Genomic DNA, 23,270 nt, shown 5'->3' on the forward strand with positions numbered 1-23,270 from the left:
TTAATATTTATTGGAGGTTTATTTTGTCCCAAACACCATGCTTAACACTCGACTGATATTAGCCAAACATCAAACACCCCTCCAGCATGAGGAGATCACGACCATTATTTGTATTTTCCATACAAGGAAACAAAGGCACCAGAAGGTTCAGGAACATGTCCAATACCCTCTGCCAGTAGGTGGCAGGACTGGGATTTGAACTCAGATCCACCAGCTTCCTTGTCTGGAAACATCTCGCTATAATGTTTCATTTTCCTGCTGGGCATACAGAAACACACAGTAACTCCAAATGCTCCTTCTTGGGCAGGAGGGTAAGGATGGGCATTCCACAGCAGGGACAGCTCCCTTTGAAATGCCCTCGGCAGCTTCTTTCAAGGGCTTACACATTCGCTCATTCTGAAGGCTGAAAGTCATTCTGGGGCTAGGACCCTGGGCCAGGCACCGGAGATAGAAGGATGAATAGTTTCTGGTTCCCACTCTCCATGGGTCACAGGCTGGTCTCAGCGGTCAGAGGAAGGGTCCAGAATGTTGACAAAGTGGAGCACTGAGATAAACTTCTACTGGACATGGCCAAGGCATCAGCAAGCTAGGCGCTGAGCAGGGTGTAGAGACACTGTATACCCTGCCCTCCAGTGGATCCCCACCTTTCTTCCCCCAAACAGACCAGGAACTGAGTAGTCCACCCTTGCGCCTAACTGCAGGGTCAAGATCAAATGTGTTAGAGGCGTGCGGAGCGGGTGAGATGATTGTGAGTTGAGGTCATTGCCATTCTCAGGGAGATGAAAGAAAAACCAGCCCTGACAGATGCCTTGAGTGTCCCTGTCATTTCTAAGTATTTCCCTGGAGATGGTTATTTGGAAGAAATGGGATGGTAATTCTTGCTGTGGCCACATCTGTACAGCAGTCCTAGGCTGGGTACACCCCAGGACTGCCTCTGAGCTTCCATGGCTCCACTTTGGTTAGAAAACCTCAGAAGAAGGTCATCTCAGGGAAGGGTGCACAGGGTTGGATGTGGTTAGTAACTACAGATTGCAGAGGTGCAGGAAGGTCAGGTAAGTTTCTTGAACTGGGCTTTGACCTTGAATAACACATATGAACTTCTTTAACACTCCAAAGGGTAACTTCTAGCACAAATAGCCTAGAGATCTTTCTCCAGAAGGGCCACAGGGGCAGGCCCACTACACAGAGCCCTGACCACGGCTCAGGGGAGCCCTTCCATCTTTCACTGGACTAATTTTCCAAAGTGCTTTGTAATTAATGCCTCCCAGAAGAGAGCCCCTCCTTGTCACCGAGAAGAGAAAAATAAAAGCATTCCTGCAACAGGTTTGTACCTTGGGCAGAGCAGACTGATTTGTAGTCAGCTCAAATAACGGGCCATGATGTGAGTGATAATAGAAGCCAGTAGGTTACAGGACAGCCCATCACAGGCCCCTCAAGCATGTCCATCACCTATGAAGTGCAGAAGTACAGCTGACACAGAGTCTGCAGAAGATGTTAGTGCTCTGAATAGAACAATTTATTTTCCCCTTTGTGGAATTTTTGCAAGAAGATAGCTGGTTTACTCTCCATAGCACCTGCAAGTACAATCTGTTTCTACACCGTGCATTATTTACTCACTCACCAAACATCTATTGAGCCCCTCCTAAATGCAAAACACTTGGGTAGATGCTGGAGAAAAAAGACAAAGTCCTTGCCCTCATGGAGCTTACATTCTTGTGAGGGAGACAGACACAAATAAAATAATAAGATAGAGCTGTTAAATATCTCAAGACTTATGATTGACTTTGTGCAAAAATAGAAACAAGAAGTGACTAATATTAAGAAAATTTGTATTTGGGGTTCAAGATCAAGAAAGACCTTTCTGCAAAGGGAACCTTTGTACCACATTCAGAAAGGAGTCAGCCTTATAAAGGACAGAGACGCTCTTTGGGGTATTAACAATAGCTTGTGCAAATGTCCTGGGGCAGGATAGAACACAGCTGAACTGGAAAAGCTGAGGGAGAAGCATGGGGTGTACTATAATGAGTGGGAGAGAAGAGTATGGAGGAGTGTGCAGGAGCCAAGCCAGACGCTCCATGCTCTGAAGGTGGCCTCTCTTCTCTACTCTTCTGCCTAGTTTCACTTAGCAACTCAACACAACAGACCAGTGCCTGACTCCTCCCACTCTCCCCCATTCAGCACCCCAGGACTACTATCTTATGGCTTAAATAGAAAAACCAACACACTCTGGCCACTCTCTGCTTTGTTCCGGCAGCTTCCGCAGTGATGAAGAAGCAGGCTCCATGAAAAGAGTGTGGGTGATGTCTTCCCAGCGTGCACGTTCTTCCCACCCCATCGAACCAGCCTGGGGTGGCTGCACTCGGTATGCTGCCACGGTCGTTGATAATAATTGTTGCATTAATTGGTGCTGTCCGGACCAGACAGAACGTAAAAGATCCCACTGTGTCCAATAATTAATGTTTTTCCCTCACTGCAACGCCATTAATAAGGGGCTCTTCCAAGAAACGAGTAATTGGCTGGTTGGGCGTCATTAGGGTATTTATAGATAAGCTTTGGTCTGAAGACATAGAGGAAAGCTGATTATGTTTATTTAGACTCTATTATCTATCGCTAATGTGTTATCCTGCGTTCCGATCATCTCCATTCTCTGGGTCCTAATGATACAGGGCACACTCACAATGTGATTTCAGTGACCTGCAACATGGCTTTATCTCCGCTGCAAGGGACAGAGGGGGACAGAGGGGGCGGCTGTTCACAGGTTCCGCTTGCTCCCACTCATCCGCCGTGAACCTTCTCTTGCCGCTGAGAAATTTAGAGCAAGGCTCTTGGAAGTACTAGAAAGACAGTTTCTCCTAATTAAACCTCAGAGGAGTGGAAGTTTCTTGGGTCTGTGATTATCTGAAGGGTTTTTGAAAATGTAAATCTGGTTGGGGAAGCATGGCTTTGAAAAATAGAGGGAGGGAGCCTGGTTTTGAGATGCTCTCTCCGCGGTGACAGGCAATGAAGTCTCAAGGCTGGTAAAACCCGGCCAAAACAGACATCTTAGCAGATAAGCACAGGTGCCTCCAAGCGCTCTCCGGCCCCCAGGAATGTGGACAAGGTGGCCTCTGGGGCTGCCTTTTCTCCCAGAAGACTTTGATCCATTTGTCCTTTGCTAGAATTTTTAGAAAAGATTTCTTAGGTTGTTTTTATAAAGTAGGTATGTGCCTGTGAATATACTTGATGTCATTGGACTGTACAGTTAAAAATGATTAAAACAGTGCAGCACAAGCACTAACATTGGAATGATACAGAGAAGAGTAGCATGGTCTCTGTGTAAGAATAACATGCAAATTCATGAAGCTTTCCATATTTTTGAGTTTCTTTACGTTTACAGGGAAAGAATTGAATTTATTCTCTTCAAAACTAGATTTTTCACAAATAATCAAGTTAAACTTCCAAAAATGATTAAAATAGTAAATTTTATCATATATATATAAAATCATAACAAAAATTAATAGGAGAATGAATAGGATAATATCATTTATAAGCAGAAATTGAAAGCATAAGGAAGAACTAGGCTTTTAACTTTGTAGCTATAATGTATCTAACATTAATTTTGGAAACCAAATACTTCAAAATGTTCTATTCTGCACATGAAACTGCCCTCACATTAATATTCAAAAATCCTTACATTAACAAAAAAAAACTCAATACAATTATTTTGTCCATTGGCTGAGCTGGAATTTATGGGTTGGAAGATTGAACTCAAACTTTATTCATTTTTACCACTTCCTGTTAAACTTGTTCTGCAGACAACTCTCTCTCTACTTCTGGCTGTAATCTCACATGGGTTCTATAGCTTTCCATGCCTCTTATAAAATAAAGAACCCAGACCTATCTAATAACAACAACAAAAAAAGTATACCTCGATGTGTATGTGCTTCTTCATGATATACACATATGATAAGCTCTATACCTCATACTCACATGTCTCAAGTCATGGTGAGAGTCTAGAGACCTGAGTTCAAGTTCAGGTTTGCCTGTGTCACAGGGCGTGTAAGGGGTAAAAGTATGCATGATGTCATGTAGCTCAGTTTCTGCACCTGTGAGATGGGGGTGCTTCAAGTGCACACGGGGTCTTTGAAGGATGAAGGATGGCATCTATCGAGACAGGGGCAGAGAAGGGGCCCTTTGAATATCCATCTCTCCCCCATCTGACCTTGTAGACAGGAAAGCATCTGACGTGTACAGTCCTCCCCATCCCGTCCATGCTGTCTTCTCTGTGAAGAATGCACTTAGGAACACGGACCTGCCTCTGGTCTTGAAATAAGCTCCCAGAGAGCTGACCTGTGCATGAACGTGTGATGTAACTTTGCAAATTAAGTGTGTAATGCTTTTAGAAAAACGATGCCCTTTCCTCCCTTGCTCCCCACCACCTCCCACGGGGACCCGGTAATTTGCGGGCACATCTGTTGCAGGTGTTGGGGAATACTCTTGGAGATTTTCTTAGATCCTGGCCTGGGGTCTAAAGGTTGAGAAGCCAGCTCCTGGCATGGGAGTAACGGGAGTGAGGGGGAAGGCCTGGGAGCAGGACCCGGCCTGGGCAGGTGGCCAAGGTTAGTGGGTGGATTGGCCAGCAGGGAAACCCGAAAGGACCAGGACAGGCTCTCAGGGGCAGGAAAGGGAGGCAGGGACCAAACCCAAACACATATACACCATGCTTACCAGATACCACTTACCACCTGGCCCAGACAAGCCACTGAACCCCTCTTGGCCAGAGCGATCTCACTTGTAAGGAGAGGCGCAGACCTGCTAAGCTCTCAGGCTGAGGTTGCTCTGGCTGGTAGCTCCTTAATTTACAGATTGTACCACGAGCTGGGGGGAGTAAGTATGGGATCAAAGAGAAGAAGAGGAGGTATAATCAGTATCCTTGCCTCCAAGAACCCACCACTCTTCTTACAATCTTGCCAGGGCTCCTCAATTTTCTTAGCATGAAATCCAAACTCGGATTCAAGACCCACACAGAACAGTGGGGTCCAGCCCTGGTGCTCTCTCATTAGACAATATCTGATAATGCTTCTCTGCTACCCTGAGGCAAAATTCAGAGGTAGTATGGTTTTTCTCTACACTAAAACATTGCTTGGTGTTTTAATCAACATAATGCCTTAACTGTAATATAAAGGTGGAAAGAGAAGGAGTAATTTGTAATAAAATAATACACATTTCAATATGCAAATTCTCCGGCATGACTTCACTCATCAACACAAGGATGTGCCTTTGTGTGGAAAGTCAGAGTGAATGCCATAGCTACAAACACACGTGACAACAGGTGTATTGTTCGGAAGACTCAAATACCAAAAGGGACGTTGCCATGAGTGACGTGATTTTCCCCACATGGAGAACACCACTTGATGATGTTCCAAACAAAGCACAGTGCAATCTTTCCTTAATTTATATGGTAGATCCATTCCTAGATAATTCAATATATACATGATCCTGTGCCAAAGTTATGTTCAGTTTATATGAACAGGAGAGTTAGGTCCAGGTTAAGATCATGAGAAATTGGCTTTCCACTTTCATGAACACCCATTAGGACACCCCGAAGTCACGCAGGACCCAGGACAGTCCTTTGGTGGGTCAGACTGTTCCATGTACCATTTGAAGTCTTCCATCCTTGGTGCCTGCTGACTGAGTTTATGGCACGCCCCCCACAAATATCCCAAACAAGCTCAAGAGGGCAAGAAGGCACCCTTGGGAATCACTGATCTAGCCCTGCCTACACCTCCAATGCTGGTTTTGTCCTACTCTCTCCTTGTCCACTGCATTCCCGGCCACACAAGCTTCCGTCCGTTCCTACAACACATCAAAGGCCTTTAGCACATGTTCTTCCCTCCCCCGGGAATGTTCTATCCTAGCAACTCACAGAGCAGCCTCCTCAGCCTTCGTGTCTCAGCTCACGTAACATTTCCACGAGAGCAGCTTTCCCAGCTGCCCTATCTGCAGTAACACATGCAACCCCAGGCCTGCCGGGCTCAGCCATAGTACCCTGTCCTTGCCTCTCACATACCATGCTGGAATGATCTTTTTCTAGGTTGTCTTTCTCATTAGCACTGACAGCAGCAAATCTTTCTGTAAAGGTCCGGAGAGCAAATATCTTGGGCTTGGCAGGCCATGTGGTCTCTGTCACTGAACTCCATTCCGTCCCTGAAACTCAAAAAGCAGCCAAACACATGTGAACATGTGTCCACATGTGAACAAATGGAGATGGCTGTGTACCAATAAAACTTTATTTACAAAAACAGATGGCAGTTGGGCTCAGTCCAGCTGAGGGGCTGGGGTTTGCCAGCTCCAACACTAGACTATAAGCTCCTTATCTGTTCACTTTCCTCTTGAATTCCTTGGGTCCAGCACAGAGTGGGGCCAATGATAAGAGCTGAATGAGTACATGTTGAAGAAATGTGTTTGTTGTCTGGCTAGAATGAGGAACCACAAGAAAACACAAAAAGACCTTCCAATTGTTAGCAGCTAGGAAGGCATTCACACTTTGGTCACACATCCAGTGCTGTAAGAGTCTTGATAAGAAAGGGCAGGAGAATGCAGGGAGGGCTTCCTGGAGGAAGTGACCTTGAACAGCAGCTGAAGCAAGGATGGCATTTGAACCATGGTAGTAGTCATGGCACTCACTTATTCAATCATTAATTCATTTCCTCATTTGAGAGACTTGTGATGAATGTCATATCAGGTCAAATAACACAAAGAAGACTTTGATCCTCTTGCCAGAGTAATCTAGAGATTCTCGGAACTCTGTGGTCCACTCACACTTCGAGGTACCTGATGTGTAGGAGACACCAAGGTCACATCCGAGCATGGCTCAGTAATGCCATAACTGGATTGGCCTCCCACCAACTAGCCACAGTGTCCAACCCACTGTGCTTGTGAAATCAGGTGCACCTGTCCTCAGCATCCCCCCAGACCCTCACCCTCCAACCCCACCCAATTGCAGGGCCTCAGCTCGAGGCCCTCCCTCACCCTGACCGCAGCCTGCTCGTGGGCCCTTCATCACCCAGAGGCATAATCAGATGCTCTTCCCAGGAAGGGGTGCCCTAATGATAGGTCTGCAGACAGATGCCTGGGCTGACTTTGAGCAGCAGTACTCCTGGGCCATCAGAACACCATGACACACCCACTAGGCAGTTCCAAGTAATTGGGGAGGGATATTTCAGCAAGAGGATGGGTACCCTGAGACCATGAGTGACAGGTTTTTGGTCTTTTAAGGAGTTATTCAAAATTATTTTCCAAAAAAAAAGGATCAAGATTATGCTCACTCTTCCCTCTTGGTTTTCTTCCCTCCAAAGCCCAAGGCCTTGAACCTCCTAAAAACCTCATCACTGCTTTTCCTGCCCTCTTTGCCTTGGCTTCTCAGAAACTCAGAGCCAAGGGTATAGCACACAACCTTCCAGGCCCTCCCAGGGATGTGCTGCGTAGTATGTCTTCAGGTGAATGGATTTTGCTGCCATATTTCTCTCTCCCTGGGACTTCTCGTCGGCTCTTGAAATTGTGAGAGACGAACCTCTGTAGGGCAACTCAAGTTCTCTCAGAGGTGAGCCAAGTGTCTTTCTTTTGCATTAAAAAAAAATTGCAGAATGTTCTCCCTATCTCCCCACCCCTCCAACCCTGAACCCATTTTATTAATATTGAGCTTTATAATTTTTGAAGTGTAGTTTAATTTAAACCCAGGTTATTGTGAACATTTCATAAGTAACACAGTCATTTTCTACCTGCTAATGAAGGGTAAAAATAAACCTAGTTCTCAACACAGTATTGATATCATGTCATAAAAACAAATAAGAGAAAACACTCTATATAGGAGCTTGAGGCCATGATCATCTTCTTGTCTTCATTTCCTCAGATCTGTGCCCTTGTGGTGACCCTAACTTCAAGGTGAAGGCCACAGCCTGGAAGCTACTAAAGGTCACAAGTGAAAAAAATCCCCAAAGGGCTGCACTTTGAGAAGGGACCAAGGGCCAGTCTTTGGGACCAGAGAGCCCCTCATGCATTCCTTTGTTGGCTCATTCAATAAATCAAGTGCCTTTCCGGTCAAACACACTGCTAAGCGGAGGGAACCGACGGACAAGAGAAAGAAGGTTGAGCCGCAGTGGGTCAAAGCCTCTGCCTTTGGCTCAGGTCGTGATCCCAGGATCCTGGGATCGAGCCCCACATGGGGCTCTCTGCTCAGCAGGGAGCCTTCTTCCCTTCCTCTCTGCCTACCTGTGATCTCTGTCAAGTAAGTAAATAAAATCTTAAAAAAAAAAAAAAAAAAAAAGGTTGAGCCAAGAATCCCCTTCTTCTAAAACAAAGCAGTGGCCTTGGGCAAGGGGACACTGCTGGGATTTGGGACTCCCAGGAAACCATCGGCCAGTCCCTTCAGTTATAAGGGTCCTGTCCCTTCCAGACTTTGCTGAAGACCCCAAGCCCCCAGCCCAGACCACACTGGAGGCTCTAGGCCCTTTACTATGCCATCTAAAGGACCGTGTTGGGAATCCCCAATGATCTTTCATTAGCCAATGAGCTAAAGCTCTCTCTGCTTCTGTCTCGAGATAACGCCATCCAGGCCCTGCCTCGGAAGAGAGACAAACCCACTTGACAAACACCAAGGGCTGCTCGCCCCATCCACGAGTGGGAGACGCTTTCAAACCCTTCAGAAAATAGTCGCCCATGCCAGCAAGCCGGGGGCACCCCTCTGGGGTCCGCTGGTGACATCTGAACACCAGGATCCCACAGTGACAAGCATGGAAGGCACAAAACTCTACCTCGTCACCTTTTTAATGAGTACAATCCTCTGGCTGCTGCTGGGCCCTCAGAGACCTGCTATTAATGAGCGCTTAGAATAGCCTGCGCCTGTCTTATCCCTGTACGGTGGCCTGGAGAGACACTTCAATTTCCATTTTACATCTGCGGCCATGTTCAAGTGGCTCCTTCAGGGCAGGAAAACACTTGGCAAATTCTGCCTTTAAAGAGACACGTTCAAAGAGAGCATTCGCTCCCCACAGCCACATTCTATACGTGAACGCTTTTCAATTTGCAAAGCATATATTTAGATTATGTATATGGAAACCTGGTAGGCAGCAGGTCTCAGCGCACACACGCCCCCACGCCCCCCGCCCCTCCGGTCTGGTGCTGGGATTCGGGGGCTCCACTCACGGATCACAGAGAGGGGGACAAGGGCAGCCTCTGTTTTGTGTCTCTTCTGGAAACTTGGTCCTAGCCAGCCCACGCTGTGACTCCTAATGTCGCCAGCACACTCTGTCCACAGGGTTGTGCACCAGTGGGGATCCGGGAAGGGGGTCGACCCCAGGGCGTGAGCCACCTGCAGTCCAGAAAGGAGGTGTGACTGCCTGGAGCCCACAGGGGGGCTGGAAGGATGGGGCTGGGCTCCTGCAGGGGTTTTTCCAAGGCTATGGCCGGGTCTTAAGTAAAGGAGAGAGGAGGAGGAAATGAAGACCAGAAGGAACTCCGGCCTTGGCATGCACCTGGAGGCCTCAGCGATGCCCCGTCGTCGCAGGAGCCACTGCCTGCAAGGGGGGTGAAGGTGAAACTGGGAATGCATCCAGCGTTGGTGGCTGGGGTGATGCAAAGCACCACCTTGGGCTCTTGCATTCACCAGCTGTCTTAGTTCTGCCCCTGTCACAGAAATACCACAGCTTGGTGGGGGGCTCTTACACAGCAGACATCTGGGTAGTCTGGGGGGCTCAGTGGGCTAAGCGTCTGACTTCAGCTCAAGTCATGATCTCAGGGTCCTGGGATCAAGCCCCCCCACCCCGCATCGGGCTGTCTGCTCAGTGGGCAGCCTGCTTCTCCCTCTCCCTCTGCCTGCTGCTCCTCCTGCTTGTTTTCTCTCTCTCTCTCTCTCTCTCTCTCTCTCTCATGAATAAATAAAGTCTAAAAAAAAAAATAGCAGACATCTCTTTCTATCAGTTCTGGGGCCTGAAATCTGAGGTCAGGGTGCCGGTATGGTGAAGGACTGTGGAGAGCTGCCTTCTAGCTGTATCCCCATATGGCAGGGACAGAGCTCTGCGCCCTTTACCTACTTCCAAGGGCACCCACACCGTCATGGGAGCTGCACCCTCATGGCCTTATCCAAACCTAACTATCCGTGAAATGCGCACCTCCAAACACCACCACGTTGGGGATTAGGGCTGCAACATACAAACTGGGGCGGGAGGAGGGGGAACAAATGTTCAGTCCATAGCACACTGTGTGATCTTGGGCAAATGGCTTACCCTCTCTGAGCCTTTACTTTTCATCTGTAAGATGGGGCCACCAGGCCCCTGGCTGTGGGTCTGGGGATGCTGTGACCTGCACATGGCCAGTGTCTGGCACACAGGCAGAGAGGACACAGTGGTATCTGTGTTTACTTCTATAGCCCCGTGATCATCAGAATCCTCCAGAGGGAGAAGCCCGTTCTCCAAGCAACCTAAGAAGACCCACCAGATAAATGTGTCATGAAGAGAAGAAATCCTGAGAAATAAAACTAATCCATACTTTGAAGGGACAATGTGGGATGAAAGCCGATGACAGTGTGAATTACTGCCAATTTCATCATTGTTGCCATCTTCAGAACAAAAAGCCCCAGAAAACACAGTGGTTCCAATCCTAAGCCTGCGGCATCCCCAGGCATTTCCAATGATCTCCAAGTGTGTTCTAGAATGCTCACCAAAGATAACTCAAGTTTACACTCATTCAAGATGCCACCTTTCTCCGTCATCAGCACATTGGCAAGTGGGAGCGGAGCACAACATCATGGTGCAGCAGCGTCCACCTGCCCCTTCCCTAGTACCCATGCTCCCTCATTCACGAGCACCTAGAGTCTGGAGGTAGTGATGTGCCCAGTTACAGAATGTGCTTCCCAGCCTCTCTTACAGCTGGATGTGGTCACATGACCAAGTTCAGGCAACAGAAGCAAGAGAAACACATAAAAGGAATTCTGAAAGATCTCTGAAAGGGAGAAAAGACACTTTGAGAAAGACCCTTTCCTTTCCCTCTCCTTGCTTCCTGCTGCCTGGAATGTGGGTGTGATGGCTGGAGCGGCAGCAGGCATTTTGAAATACTGAGGACAGAAACCAAATGCAGGCAGTGACAGAGCATGGGGAGAGACAGAGCCTGAGCCCCAGAGGATCACGAAGCTACCACACCAGCCTACCCAGGACTTCTCACACATCAGAGGGGAAACTATGCATTTCAGTCATTGTTATAGGAGTTCTCTGTTAAGTACAGCTGAACCTAATCCTAATATATATACTTAGTTACTAGAGGCTGGTAAGTGTGTGAAAGAGGAGCTCTGGGTCCCTGGTTACCAATATGCCCTGGCAGTAGACACAGGTGGGATATGGGGAGGAAGGGGACAGAACATCATGTGCAGGATGAGGGTCCAACAGCACCTCCTGGCTAGTGCCTACCACATTTGGCTAGTGCTGGACCCCAGGTGAGGGATCCATTTCTCCCTGTGACCCCTTCTGTAGCCCTCTAGCTTGAGCCAGAGTCTAATAGTGGGCAGAATATTGCTAGAGCAAACAGCTCTGGTTTTCTCTGGTGCTGCCAGAGCAAACAGCTCAAGTCAAAATGAACTCTGGTTCAAGCCCTAGCTCTGACTCACCAGCGATGTCACTCTGGTGAAGTCACTTCACCCCCGGGCCTCAGTTTCCTCCTCTGAAAAATGGGAGTCACAGTAACACCCACCTTAAAGGGTTATGAAGAAAATGTAAACCCAGTGCCTGGAATTCAGGCTTCAGAAATGATAGCTGTTACTATTAGAGATGAGTTATGAATTGACATTATTTTCAGAGAGAGGTTTTGGGGAAAAGGCACATCCTCTCTCTGGAAAGGCAGGAGGGAGCAAGGCTCTGGCCCAGTGGCAGTGGTCCATTCTTCCCAGGTAGGGGGAAATCAGCTCGTATGCCACCAAGTTTACTCCCAACTGTCTGCGAACCAGAAAGAAGACAGAACCGGGAAGGAGGAGACCCAGCTTCCATCCCTGGTGTCACCACTAACTAGCCGGGTGACTTCAGGCGAGTCCCTGTCTCTTTCTGAGCCTCAGTTTCAACCCCCATGAAAGGAAGATGCCAGCTTCCAAGTCTGAGACCGCCCCCCCCCCCTCCAGCATCAAAGGGCAGCAATCCCACAGTGCAGAGAGACTGGAGAACCAGGACCAGAACAGTCAATCCACTGATTTGGCCCCAGAGTCCTCACTCCTACCATCCATTCTTGGATATTCTTTCCAACTGTATTCCGATCCTTTTGAAGGCCTGATTCATGCAGAAGCATTCTTGCTGCAGACAGTAAGGCTAGATCTAAGGACAGGGGTAAAAAGAGATCCGAGACAGTAGTTTGTCTACCTTTATGCACACCTCATTAAAAAAAAAAAAAAAAAATCAGGTGCACAAACCCAATAAATCGGAAGGTTCTCAGTTTGTAGAGAGAATCATCTAGAAATGCAAACAGTTTTGCTCATCTGAGTCTTGCTCATAGGAGTCTGCACAGATGCTGGGAAGGAAATCATACTGAATGTTAGCTACCAAGTTTGAGGTCTTAACCACATGGTTCACATAACTATCACTAATGCAGTCCTTTCCAGAAGAATCCCCTCAGGGAAGCACTCCGGTCCTCATTTTGCCAGCAAGGTAGAGGGACAGTGAAGTTGTATGTTTGTTGCTCAAATTAAGGTCATACTAACAATCAGTGGTTGAGCTGGGATACTAATCTTGAGCTCATCTAGGCTGTCACCGTCACACCATCACATCCTAAAGAGAAACAGCACAGATGGGAGGATACCCAGCAACGGAACAGGATTCTGTCCTAAAGTCAGCTGGCAGTGGCTGCCTGTGTGACCTTGGGGCCATCCCAGAAGCTCTCTTTGCTGGTGTTTTCTCATATAAAGGTAGGCACTGGAGAGATCAGAGGGAGCCCCACTCCGCAGGATCTCCTAGTCACCGGGATGCCCTGCCACGCTCCATAGTCAATGAACACCAGGACTGCCAAGCGTCAGGCATGCGGCCCTGGAACAATGCCCTGCTTGGGAACGTCCAGATGGGAGGTACAGATGGCCGGCGACCTTGACTTCACATGTCTTCCCTTCCCTGCCCACCCCTGACAACACCAGAACCCTGTGGGTCCCTCCTGGGTTTCCAAACCCAAGTAGATGTGCTTACACATACCTAAACGCGTAACTCGGAATATTTGGGAAAACTGGAGATCGCTCCAAATGTCCACCCAACTCCCATGCTAGAGACTCCATTTACCCAGCAATGTCGTTGGGAGGTGGGAAACCCTGGCTTGCATTCAGGTTTACCTACGGTGCCAAAGGATGCAACTAAAGGGTGCGACTGCCCCGTGGCATCCCCTGAGACTCTTGCAATATAGAGACGGTGTCGCCGTAAAGAATTTAACAGGCCGGCAACTGACACCCGAACTCTTTTGGATTCACCCATGAATCGGATACCCACATGTTGCCAAAAGCATTTATTGTCTCATAATTTGATTTACTTTTTTCCAGGCTGCTCCCAGTGCCTGCAAGTAGGGGCAAAATGGCTGATGTCTCCAGATGCCACGGAGGCTAATAAAGCTTGCTGTGCTCCCAGCATGCTCTCTGCTGTCAGAAACCGGCAATTAACTTAATAGGGTTCTTGAAATGGAGTCGATCCGGGAAACGTGGCATGTGTTGACACTCTCCCGCTGATCCAAGCAGCCTCCCACCATTGACTTGCAGGGTCTGTTTGCTATTTGAATTATTTAGGAGCTTGTTATGTGAATTAAAAAGCAGCACTTTGCAGCATTAAGTCTAATATTTTATGATCTTCAATTGATTAGGTGGGCTTTCAGGATTACATGGAAAGGTTAAGATAAAACACGCCTCAGACAGGCAGCTCTCACCAGCCTGCTTTGCTCTTCAAAAACCTCAGTGAAAACCCAAAAGGAGCCTGCCTCCCTTTTCCCTTCCAAATGAGTCCTCTGGAACCTGTGTTTGGACCATCAAAGAGCTTTTCTACCCTGAGGACACCAGGTGCCCTGGGTTCTCAGCACCAAAGGAGGCTGGTCCCCCATTTCTCTACCTTTCATCTATGTCTTTCTTGGCACAAAGATGCCGCTGACGATGTGGTGCCCAGAGAGCTGCATCCCAAGCCCGAGCCTGCAAAAGGAAAGTCCTGCCGTGGGCTCCCAGCCACTCAATTGGACCTGGATAGGGCACCACTGCCCATGGCACACCTGCCCTTGGCCAAGGGTGTGTCTAACACACCTTCCTCCAACCGTGAGTGCCAATTCCTGCTTTCTTTGCCCTGCCAGCTGTCACCACCCTCTCCCCTGGCCCATGACCATAGTTTTCCACTGGGCTTCCCCCGTCACCCCCATTCCAATCCACCCTACATTCCGCAGCCAAACCTAGTTCCAGCCACAACACTCCCCCTTTCAGAAACATTCAGTGCCTCCCCGTTGCCATTTGTTAAGTATATACGCATTGACCTCAGCCCAGACTCTCTTTCTAGCCTCATCTTCTATTGCTCCCCATATCAGCCAGCCAGACTGAGCTACTTATTATTCTTTAAAACACTTTTTTGCTTCTCAACTCTCAAGCTTCACGCATGCCATTCACTGGGTGTGTTACACCTCCCTTCTTCAACTACTGAAACTCTCCTAGTCCTTGTGATGAGAAGAGAAAATAAGTAGATGATCTAGAGCTTCATTCCAAGCACTTTAAATGTTATTTAATGCTTGTAATCCTGTAAGGTGGGGACCTTTGTTATTTCCGTTTTATAGACAGCGGAACGGAGGTTCAGGGAAGCTAGCTAATTCGCCCACAGTCATCCAGCGAGCTGGGATTTAAATCCAGGTAGACAAAGATCATCTCAACCCCACTTCCTTGGTAAAGCCATCCCTGCTGTTATGTGGGTGCACTTTTTCCTCCAAGGTTTGCAGCGTCCACTTTCCCCTGCGCTGACTTCTTCAAGCAGCAGGTTCAGGTACACAGCTCTCTTCTCCACCGGCATGTCAATTCCTTGGCAAAGTCAGGGCCTCTTTTGTATCACTGCAGGGCTTAAGACCCAAGTTTGCAGACCCAGTAGGTGCAGACTCAAGCAGGCTGTCAACCTAATCGCAGGGTGGCTCCCCACCCCAAGTCCCAGCCCCTGGAAGAGTATTTACTGGTCCCTCTTGCACATTCTAAGAGGGGGAAGGAGGCATTGCCAGGTGCCAAGGGAGTGACAGTGCCAAAGCTCCGAAGAGTGACTTGAATTTGAATGCAGGCACCCCCTCTTTTAGACACACGACCTTGGGGAAAAGAGCAAATTAGCCTCACTGAGCTGGGTGTTCTCACCTCTAAATGGAAATAATGGTAGTCCCCACTCCATCAGGAAATTCTCAAAGTCAAATACAATAATGCATCAAAAGCACTTCGGTAGCACATAGTAGGGGCTTAGAAAAAGTCTGCTGTCATGGCCATTGGATCGACCCCCATAGAGTCTCTGAAGCACCCCCAGCAGCTCTGGGCCCTGGGCTAGGCATCTCCACACCTCCAGATCCTTACCTGGAACACGGGCTTTCAAGCTCGCCTGATAGGATTATGGGAAGGATTTAGTGAAATAATAGGTGGATCTGGAACAGAACAAACACTCAGTACATGATTATTATTATCTTATATTTAATTACTAGAACCTTCAGCCAAGCTGAGAGTATTTACTTTTCTACAACGCCATAAAGATGGTCCTTGACCCCCGGAATCAACAACCTTGTGCAAAACACGTGATGTCTGTCTCAGCCCAGCTCTGCAGCAGGCTGTGAGGAGGAACGGGATCGAAGCCATCCAGTCCCAGCCTCCAGGGAGCACTCACCGGAACAGGGGAGGCAGGACCAAGAGAGCTGATCTTCTCCAGGGCAGGAGCCCTGGAGGGCCCGGAGCAGAATCCCAGGGACTCAGCCGGGAGCAGCTGCTGCCTGGTCCTGTGACCTGTACCCATCAGATCTGTCGATTGTACCACGAGGATGAGAGCAAGCACTTTGGCAGCTGCAGCATGGCGGAGAGCGTCTGTATGGTTAGTGATGTTTTCATAGGCGACCTTTTCCTGGAGAGACTAGGCTGTCACTAAAGTCCCTTAAGCCTTCAGGATCTCTCTGCTGCAGGGAGGCCCTGAAGCCGGAAAGGCATTCCCAAGGCTGTTTCACCACCACATTCTGCGGTTCTTATTCCTTAAGGCAGTCCAGGTCCTCACCTAGGGCCAGGAAGTCTCTCAAATCTGTGCAAAATCTTACATGAATGTATGCAGGTGTTTATACTAGGTAGAGGTTCTAGAAGATTCTGTATATGTCAGGAGAGACTAATTGCTCACTGCAATAAAAACTCCTAAGTCTCAATGGCTCAATGCAACATGTTACAGTCCAAGCAGGCTGATAAGGCATAGGGGCAAAGAGCAGGGCTCTGCTGGCCCGGGTGCCACCATCTCCAACATGTGGCCTCCACGGTCACCATGAACAGTGACATCACTTTGGCAGGTGGCGGAGAAAATGAGCATGAACTATCTTACTTTAGGGGCCAGGCTTGGAAACAGCATATGTTACCCCCACTCACATTCCACTGGCCAGAATTCAGTCACGTGGGGCCCCTGACTGCTTTGAAGGCTGGGAAATGTAGTCTTCCTAGGTACCGAGGTGGGAAGGAAAACCGGTTTGGAGAAGGTATCTCAGAGCCTTTCAAAAAGGACTTGTATTGGGGGGGGGGGGGGGGAGGCAGAGTATAAAGAAGACGAATAAATACTATTTGCTCTATGTACATTATTCATTTACTCCTCACTACTAGTAGTAGTTTTTTAAATTTTATATCCATTTTATAGATAAGGAAAATGAAGTTCAGAAGAGTAAGACACTTATAAAGGATCACACGGTAGTGAATGGTGAAACCCAGAATACACCACATGCTCCTTTCTTATCAACATACAGTGTAAAAGACACTCCATTCTATAACTCTGTGCGTTACATGTTCTGAGTGGGAAAGCAGACGTAGATGGAGAAGATCATTTTGAGCTTGTATTTTAGAGTCAGCTAACATTTATGGACTGCTGATTCTGTGCCAGACATCCTTTAAAATGCTTTTCCATGTACTGCAAAGTTAACTTCTCCCACTGACCTTGTCAGCTTCATCTCGCTATTAGCTCAGCTTTCTGGATGGAGAAAAATGGAGGCACAGAGAAGTGACACAATTTTCCCAACTCCCTACAGCTGGTAAGTGGGGGAGCAGGGACCCCATCCCTCACTGTTACGCCAGTCCCATAGGTCTGCACCCCCCCCCCGCCACGAACCCATGTGTGCACCCACTCAGCGTGCAGTCGCTCTAGGCCACCCCATAAGATCAAGGCAAATGGAGAATGTGTATCCTTCATCCTCGGGCCCTGTCTTTCCCTTCTCCCACCACAGCCATAGCCTGACAGTAGGAATCCTCCCACGGACATGTGGACACACCGGCAGAGTCACCAGGCACCTGTTGTCTGGAAACACCATGACAGAGCCTATCAGCCCATGTAGAGGGGATTCTGTAACCCCATGGGTGGCCGCTTCCCCTTTCCAACCCCTTTCAATCTGCCTGATGGTTTCATGAAGGTAGAGTGTTTACTCTCTCCAACGACTGCCTCATTTAGGCCAAAATAAATTTAGTTAATGGGGCCAGAAGCCCGTCTAGGGTGAACATGGAGGGGCAACAACATATCTCCTCATACCACCCTGGCCCCCTGAGGGATTGTTTCACCCAGGGTGAAGGCCTAGGGTTGGGATAACATGTCCTCACTTGGCGCCTTGTACAAGGTCAAGATGTCGACCTCAGGCTCTTGCACCAAAGCAACAGGCTGGTGGGCGGGTGTGTGGAGGAGATACAGAATCAGCCCTAAGGCACTCAACAGAGGCACTGTGTTAACAGAACCCCAAGACCGAGAAGGGGTGAAGGCTTTAACGCACCACGGCTGAGGTGGGGGGACCTTCAGACAAAGTAGAGCTAAAGCCAAACATTCAGAACCAGAAGGGATGAGGGCAGCCCCCCCACCAAGCCAGCCCCGCACCAAGACCTGTGGAACTGTAGCCCTGGCAGGACCAGAGTCAGCTGGACTTGTTCAACCAGCTCCTCCATTTATTAACCCGTTGTTTTGGCTTCGTATCTTAGCCTGTCAAATGGGTATAATGTCTGTCTCTCCTCACAGGGCTGTTGGAAGGCCTGGGGGCTTGAGCACAGGAAGCATCAAGCACAGAGTCTGGCATGAGGCCAAAGTCAAGGGTTGGCCCAGAGACCTTTGAATACAGTCCTCTTAGAAACAAACAAACAAAAAGTAACAGACTTAATTGTCTACTCATCTGTATCACCAAACATCTCATTGCAGTCATTTGTTTTGCAATTAAAATAATCACCCCTTCATTTTCCCTGGGCTGCATGGCAAGATCAATGAGGTAGGACTGTCCCTTTGTCCCCTGCCCCACTGTGCCCAGCGTGGGCCAGCGCCCATAGAACCCAAGACTTCTGAGGTCAGCAGCTCGCACCTTACTGCAGTCGTCCCCAGATGTGATCTTCATTAATCCTCACAGGGGCCCTGGGAGGGTTTCAGTTAGAGAGTAGCAGCTCCAGGGCTTCACGGCAGATCCTCCGGCTCCAAACATGGTGTTTATGACACCTGCAAAGGGGCTCAGCGCCCTCCTGGCTGCCTGAGGATGGCCAGCCAGGCGCCAGGGTAAGAGCATGGGCCCTGGAGCGAGGCTCTGTGCATACCCAATCCAGCCCTGCCATTAACTATCCCTGAGACCTCTGGCAAGCTGCTGGACCTCTCCGTGCCTTATCTATAAAATGGAGCTGATGTCACTTCCTCCTCTTAGAGTGCTGCCATATGTATAAAACAACGAAAACGGGGCCTGGGGTAGACAGTAAGAACCATGAGGCATCACGACGGATACCCTACATGGAGAACCACACCCGCCCACCTACCTTCTCTGTTTGCTTCTGAGGCTCCGTGCCCCTGGAGGGCCACGGCTGTGTCTCATCCACCCTGGAGACAGAGACAGAGGGTGAGTGCAGCGCGGTGGTAAGGAGCGCACGCTCTGGTTCCAAGTCCTGACCCTGTTGCTCCTCGGCTGTGTAACCTTGGTGAACTCCATGTGTGCGTGCTCCGGGCCGCTTCCTTCTGCAAAGGAGGGGATAATAATAGAATCTGGTTCATAGAGCTATAACACCGTAAGTGATGGAACACATACGAAGCACCTAGAACAGTTCCAGGCCCAAGAAAAGGGCTAAACAAGTACAGGCTATTATTGTACCCATGTCCTCGGCGTCTGTCACTGTTCTCAGTCCAAAGGTGCTAAGCAACTGGTTTTGGATGCATGAAGGAGTTGAGTGTTTGTGCTTCTTGGTCTCTGGATCGCCAGAGGTCCTCAAATTCTTTCCCAAAGACATGACCCTGGGATGGGGTTTGGCCACCAAGTATGGTGACCGTGTCCGAGATACTCATTGTTTATAATGACCTCACCAAGTAAATAGTGTGAGATGGAAGCCAGACCAGACTTTCCAGAAATACTCTGTCTCTGGCTCCAGCTTGGGCACGGAGACACAGTGACCCTAGCTAGTTGACTCATCTCTGCAGTATGAGCTGAGCTGCTAAGGCCGCCCCACCCAGCCTCTCTTGGCCCTCACTGGCTCCTTCCCGAGGTCTGGCAAGCCCGGCAGGAGCCAGTCTACTGGAAGCAGCTGGCTCCAGGGCGGAGGAAAAGCAGGTGTGAATCTGTGATTAATGCCGAAGAGGACCCATCAAAGGAGCAGAAAAGATCTGGCTGGAGAGACTGAGAACAGAAGGCCAGTGCTGAGTGAGGTGGTCACTGTGGGGGTTTGGGGGGGCGGGTGACAGCGAAGGGCAGGTAGCCTGAGATGGTGGGCACTGCTGCTCTGTCGGGTGGAGGTCTGCAGAGTTCCTGGGCAATTATGGAAGAAATCAGGACTGGGAAGAAAATCCAGAAGGCCCCTCCATCAGAACTCCCAAGATCAGGTAGCCATGGGGAGAGCTCAGAATAGATCCGTTCCACCCTCCTGGTCAAAACTAGTGAGTGTCGAAAGACGGTGACCCCTGAGAAAAGTCTCTAAATGACACCCTTTTGAAAACCTCAATCTCTTTCAAAAAATTATCTTTTTTAATTAAAATAATAGAATTTCCATGCAGACAATTTCACTTGTTAAACAACAGAATGAGGCACTTAGGCGTGACGGGGTTCAACCACTTTGATGTACAGGTCAGAAGACGTGACTCCATCCATCCATCTACGGCTTTTACTGAGAACCTACTCCAGAGCAGGCCCCGATCAGGGTGCTGGGACCTGCAGAGAGCAAGACCAATGAATCCCCACCCCCCACCCCAACCCCCCCACCCCCAGTTCACAGAACTTTGATTTGGGGGAGGAGATAGACAATAAACACAAAGCAAATAGAGAAAAACATTCCGATCAGGATAAACGTTAGGAAGAAAACAAAGAACTTTGTAGCAGGGATGGGTGGTATGGCAGAGCTAGGGGCCATGAAGATCTTTCCGAGATGACAGCTAAGCTGAAGCCTAAAACAGAAACCAGGCCAAGAACAAGAGAAGAGCTCTGCCTGGAAAGGGCCAAAGGCCCCCGGGGCCGGGACGCATTTAGGGAGATCCAAGAAAAGGGAGCAGGTGTAGGTGGCTGAGGTGGGGTGAGACTTGTTAACGGGTGTAGGCACCCCACTTTGTGCCCAACGCCCCCACCCACCCAACCCCCCCCCCCCCCCGCACGGACTGGCAGTTCATTAAGTGCCCATGAGGACCCTTGAAGGTAGGGGCTCCAGCATCAACTCCATTTCCGTTGTGGAGCCTGAGGCCAGAGAGGTAAAGTAACCTGCCCCGAGTGACCCACTGAGGACAGGCAGGCAGGACTCCACCTCTGACGAACCCAGAGTTCACTGGAGCAGACCCCAGGCAGGAGCGAGAGGACACAGCCCCTGCGGGCCTCCGCAAGAAGTTCGCACTTTGTTCAAGTACAAGGGAAGTGACCAGTTCACACAGTATGTCAGCCGTCAGTTCAATGACTCCTGGCGCCTAGCGCCGGGGGCCCAGCAGCATCCCAAAGCCCTCTCCTGCGCCCCAGACTGGCTGCGGTGAGCCTCTCCAAGCGATCCCCACCAACGCCCCTCCCACCACCACCCCACACACACCCCCGGGCTCCCCCAGGGTCTCCCTTCCAACCCTGGCGCCGCGGGTCTGGGGGCGAGAACTGGCGCTCTGCTCTCGGGGCCACTCGGACCGTAGGCGCGCCCGAAGCCCTCCAGCGCCGCGCCCAGACGGGGGCTCGCCCATCGGCCTCGCGGCACCTTCGCTCGACCACGCCGCCTCCTCCCGGAGCCCTCCGGGAGCCTCTCCCGGAGGCAGGCACGGCGAGGCCACCGGGAACCCTTTCTGCCCTCAACACGGCCGAGCACGTCCCGCTCCGTAGGCCTGCTCCGGGGGCCGACGGAGCCCAGGGTGGCCACGCGGGGAGCGCTCCGGCCCGTAGCGCGCAGCCGCGACCTCCTGCGGGCACCTCGGGGGCCTGGGGCGGCCCGGGGCTCCGTGACCCCCGCGCCGCCGCCGCCGCCGCCGAGCCACCGAACGTTCCTTGCCCGAACCTCCGCAGCCGCGACCGGAGGATTGCCAGCCTCGTGGTGGCGCGGCCTGATTGGCAGGTCCCCCCTTGGCAGGGGTGGGGACCGGGGAGGGCTGTTGTGCACAATTGCTGTTTTTACTCCTGCCATCATTAATTCAACTGCTGACAGAGAAAGGAGGGTCCGCCGCGGCTTTGTGTCACGCACTCACTGTAATTTACTTGAAAAGAATTAAATCACAATTACCTGCCATTCGTTTTGCATAAAACAAGCTGTAAGGAGCTCGCCATCGCTGAGCGCTTGGAAGGACAACAGCCCCATTGTTGCCACATTAGAACAATATTTCTCAATTCGAAACTTAAAACATTCGAATTAGCAGCTTTGTTTGACTACGGTGGCCCGCGGATAGGCAAGGCTGACGCCCCACCTCGGACTCCAGACGTTCCAGTTAACAAGCATAATTTTCATTCATTTGAGTCTAGACCGATCTTTTAAAATCGGTGCATTTACTGAGCAAACGTACCTCCCAAACGTTGGAAAGGAAAATGTAACCTTTAATCTGTTACGTAGCCCAGTTGATAAATTATCTAAATGCCATGAAAATTCCTCCTGCCGGAGCTAAAATCAGTGCAAACTGTAATTAATTCACTTGAGATTTGTTTAAATGTCCAAAGAAATCACACTGCTTCTCAAATAAAGTTACTTCTGTTCTCATTTCTTCCCTTTCAGATATGGTCATCAGGTAAACATGACTGATTAGCTTTTAAACCAACATTTTTCAAGTGTATTTAAAATACTCAATTCTGCAAAATTACATCACCGTGAACCTGTGTGTTCAGCAAATTTGAAGGCAGGCTGGGTTTTAACAACTTCTGTAAAAGTAAACTGCTTGCTGCTTTGAGTGAACCGTAGTTTCCATTAACGTTAATAGTTTTTCAGTAACAAAATGTAACTGTTCAATCAAGCTTGAATATTAAAAGGAACCAGTTACTAATTGTAAGAACTCTGGAACCATCAGGAAAAACAGCAAATACAAAAATACAATTGGTAACAGGGAGAGTTGTGGGCAGAGAGAGTAACGTATTACAGCAACTTTCTGCATATGAAAATAAAGAGAAGTGACAGAAAACACAGTTGAAATTAGAAAAGATGGAAGACCAGAAAGGTAGAATTTTTAAAATCTGAATGGTAAAAAAACAAACTGAATTGCAGATTTAGTGCAGAGAATAATTAAAATGTGAAATAAGAAAACTTACAACCTAGAAAAGTAAGTCAATAAAGGAGTAAAAATGCATTTGCTTTTGCTAACACTGAATTTTTCTAATTTTAAAAAGTACAATTTTGTGATTAAAATGTTATTAGTATTTTAAGAGTTTTTTTTTTTTTAGAGTGAAAGTTGCAAGTTGATTTTTTTTTTAAGTGGGTGGATCTCTCCTTTAAAGAAAACATAGTTTATTGTCTCTTTCCTTTTATTGTTTTAATGAATGTGAAAATCACAATGTTTACTTTGATTTTTAATGGCTTAAAAATTTTTTTAAGTAATTTTTCCTTTTGTGTGTGTGAGTGTGTGTCATAGAAAGAGAGGGAGAGAAGAACCGTTTGGCTTCAGCAGAAAACAAATTACAAGTGG

The 23,270-nt window shown here is 48.9% G+C and overlaps 2 long non-coding RNA genes and 1 pseudogene across 5 annotated transcripts in view; 2 read left to right on the plus strand and 1 right to left on the minus strand.

Moving 5' to 3' along the window:
* Nucleotides 1-23,270, minus strand: part of LOC131830639 (uncharacterized) — a 24,518-nt gene continuing 1,248 nt past the window's right edge. The window contains exons 2-6 of one of the 4 annotated variants that reach the window (XR_009353255.1): nucleotides 18,983-19,178; nucleotides 6,050-6,192; nucleotides 4,722-4,857; nucleotides 3,970-4,143; nucleotides 1-3,154 (exon numbers count right to left, since the gene is read on the minus strand). This is a non-coding gene — a long non-coding RNA (uncharacterized LOC131830639). Of the gene's footprint in view, nucleotides 3,155-3,969; nucleotides 4,858-6,049; nucleotides 6,193-18,982; nucleotides 19,179-23,270 lie in introns of all 4 variants that reach the window. The other 3 variants (XR_009353254.1, XR_009353253.1, XR_009353252.1) reach the window with 3 other exon arrangements.
* On the plus strand, nucleotides 3,260-3,356 carry LOC131830974 (U6 spliceosomal RNA; annotated as a pseudogene).
* Nucleotides 19,755-23,270, plus strand: part of LOC131830638 (uncharacterized) — an 8,434-nt gene continuing 4,918 nt past the window's right edge. The window contains exon 1 of the long non-coding RNA XR_009353251.1: nucleotides 19,755-19,847. This is a non-coding gene — a long non-coding RNA (uncharacterized LOC131830638). The remainder of the gene's footprint in view (nucleotides 19,848-23,270) is intronic.

This window comes from Mustela lutreola, chromosome 4 (genome assembly GCF_030435805.1).
Source record: "Mustela lutreola isolate mMusLut2 chromosome 4, mMusLut2.pri, whole genome shotgun sequence".
Classification (NCBI taxonomy): domain Eukaryota; kingdom Metazoa; phylum Chordata; class Mammalia; order Carnivora; family Mustelidae; genus Mustela; species Mustela lutreola.